The sequence below is a fragment of the Petaurus breviceps genome, unplaced genomic scaffold, assembly GCF_028583685.1.
Source record: "Petaurus breviceps papuanus isolate PSGF00001 unplaced genomic scaffold, PetGlider_PUasm1.0 189, whole genome shotgun sequence".
Lineage (NCBI taxonomy): Eukaryota > Metazoa > Chordata > Mammalia > Diprotodontia > Petauridae > Petaurus > Petaurus breviceps.
In genome coordinates, this window is record NW_027185809.1 from 32,081,737 (window position 1) to 32,085,304 (window position 3,568).

The window sequence follows — 3,568 nt, forward strand, 5'->3', positions numbered from 1 at the left end:
AGGTGATTGGTGGATTCTTTCAACCTCTATTTTGCCCTCTGGTTCTAAAACATCAGGGCAATTTTCCTTGAGAATTTCTTGGAGGATGATATCTAGGTTCTTTCTTTGATCATGGCTTTCAGGTAGTCCAATAATTTTAAAATTCTCTCTCTTGGATCTATTTTCCAGGTCAGTAGTTTTTCCAATGAGATATTTCACATTGCCTTCTATTCTTTCATTTGTTTGGATCTGTTTAACAGCATCTTGATTTCTCTTAAAGTGACTAGCTTCCATTTGCTCCAATCTAAATCCGAGGGAATGATTCTGCTCATTGAGCTTTTGAGATTCTTTTTCCATCTCCTCATTGCCTTTTTGAGCCTCTTTTGCCAATTGAGTCAGTCTGTTTTTTAAGGTGTGATTTTCCTCAGTCAAGCTGTTGACTCTCATTTCATAATTTTCTTTCATCGTTCTCATTTTTCTTCCCAATTTTTCCTCCACTTCTCTTATCTGCTTCTTAAGGTCCTCTATGGCCTGTAACCAGCTCATATTTTCCTTTGAAGTTTTTTGGTGCAGGAGTTCTGACTTCACTGTCTTCCTCCTGTTCCATGCTTTGCTCCTTTTTGTCCCCAAAATAGGAGTCTAATGTTGGAGTCTTCTGTTTGTTTTACTTCCTTTGTCTGGTCATGTCACCCCTCAGTCACTTGACCCCTGGGCTTTTTGCCACAGTAGGACTCTGCCACCAGACAGGGAAGCTTTCGTCTCAAACACTGGGGTTTTCTCAGCTGCCGGAGGTATTAGTTGGGTGCCCTCTCTAAAGTCTCCGCAAAACCCAGCACCTCCACCCTAGACTGCAATCCAGATCCAAGCAGGTTAAAGCAAGAGCGATTACCCCTCAGACTGGTTGCTTGGTCCCCCTACACTCTGCAGGCAAGGAGCTGAAGCTGCCATGTGCCAGGCATCTCAGTGGCTTCTTGCCCTGGGGGTAAAAGCCTCTCCAATGCTCTCCCAACTACTGGGTCCCAAAGTCCACACTATTCTGACCTCTCACTTTGTCCTTTGCATGTATGTGTTGATTAATCTGGAAACAGTCACAGCTGCTGGTGATCTGGAGTCCCTCCAGCCGGCAGCTGGTCAGGCCCACCCTGGGGCTAAAGCCTCAGGGCCTGGGGCTGGGCTTGGCTCCCAGAACACTGCGCTGGCCGACTCCTGATGGCCTGCTGAGCTGTTCTTAGTGGGAGTTTAGCTTCTCTGTGTCATTTTGTGGGTTCTGCAGCTCCAAAGTTTGTTTAGAGTCCACTTTTACATGGATTGGGGAAGACCAGAGCCGCAGGGAGGTCCTGCTTCTATTCCACCATCTTGACTCTGTCCCCACTGTTTCCAGCTGTATCTATATCTAATCTGAGGTTCAAAGTCCATTTGCATAAGACTCTCCTCATTGGTGGAGATGGATTATTCAGTACTCTGCCATACACTTGGACATGAAGCAGTGAATAATCAATCTCTCCCAATGCCGGTCATGGAGAATTGAATAATAAATTTTCACTAATGAGGAAAGTTTTTTGCAAATGGACTTTGAGTAACAAGTTACATGCATATGTGTGTGTATATACACACACATATACACACATATATATGCATCTATGTATGTACGTATAGATATATAAATGTATATAGGCATCTATACATGTAAATATGTATCTATATATCGATATCTATGTGCCTATGCATTGACTAGGTTGTATGGTGAATAGAATGCTGGTCTGGGAATTAGGAAGCCCTGAGTTAAGATCTGGCTGTGTTACCTTGAGCAAGTCATTTAACCTCTGCCTGCCTCAGTTACTTCATCTGTAAAATGGGGATAATAACAGTACCTACTTCACAGGGTTGTTGTGATAAGATAGCATTTGTAAAGCCCCACCGTACCTGCCACATATACTCTAAACATTAGCTATCATTATCATCATTATATAGACACACATATGTCCATGTATATAGATAGTTATAGCTGCATATAAAATATATAAGTGTGCATAAATACTTCTACAATATATTTATACATATACATTTAAATACATATATATCTTCCCAGTAGACAGTACAATGCTTTGCACATAGTAGGTGACTGATAAATGTTTGTTGAATGATCATAGGTGCAGAGATGGGAAAACCTACAGTTTTCAGGGAATGGTGAACAGTCCAATTTGGTCGGTGCACCTGCTACATGAAGGAAAGTGGTAGAAGGAAGAGAAGACTGAAAAGGTAGGAGATGAAGAGTGTTATGCTAAACTTGGGTTTTATTCTGTAAGGCAATGGGGAACCACTGAAGGTTCTCAGGAAGAGTAATGCTGAATCTCACTTGTTACTTGCTGCCTTTCTCTAACCTTAGGCATCTAACTTCCCTGGGATTCATTTTCCTCATCTGTAAAATGGAAATATGAATGTTGGATTACCTAATATTCAAGGTCTCTTCCTGCTGTGTACACTCATGTGTGTGCATATACACACACTCTTATACATACATATGCATATATGTATGTGGGTATGTGTATGTGTATATCTGTGTGTGCACACTGGGTTTCAATATAATTGGTTTCCTTTGAATCTTATGTATTTTATGCAAATACATTTTTTAAAAGTTCATAGACTATGGGTTAAAAACCCCTGTTGTGGTGTAAGTGGTGAATATATTAGTTTAATGCTAAATTTGCTTGTTGATTTGTGCCAGAATCAAGGAGCACAGGAGTCAACCCTGTGTTCAGACCTTTCTTTCATGTACATTATCTAACTAAAATCTGAAAAACATTGCGTGGGCAATGAAAGAAGAGGGAACGTCAGTGTGAGAACCCTACTTTAATTTCCTGACTTGGGTGTGGTTAAATTCACTACCTTGGTGTGACACTAACGGTTGGAGGGTTTTACATTTTATTTCCTGTTTCCTTTTCTCAATAAAGAAAGGAAAAGAGAGCCCCCGCTATGGTACTCTGAGTTCCATAGGAAGACGCCATGGGGGTTCCAACCTGGCCACAAGTAAAAACAAAACAACCCAATAATAGGGTAAAAAGAGATGTCTAAGCAATTGTAGGCCACTGGCTGTTTAATGTTCTCTCAATCATTTCATACAGCATTATTCTGCCTTAATAAAACCTTGGCCAAATGTGGAATTCTTGCACTGTGCAAGGGAACTCATTCTGAATAATCACAGTGAACCTTCTTATGGAAGCTTTAGAATGATTGCATTTAAAATTAATTGGACTCATATTTTATACCACCCCTGAAAAGGATCTCTGTTTGGAAGCCAAACTTGGGATAACTTTTTTGATTTTCATTCAATGATCTTTCAACAATTTTTAAAGTTAAATATTATTATTTATATAACAACCTGTTAGAAACCATGGAAGATAACAAATACAAGACCTACATAGTTCTTATCCTCAAGCTGGTAGATAATACATATGTGTGGGCAGATAGATAAATAGATAGATAGATAGATAGATAGATAGATAGATACATACATACATACATACATACATACATACATAGATTAGATAGATAGATAGATAGATAGATAGATAGATAGATAGATAGATAG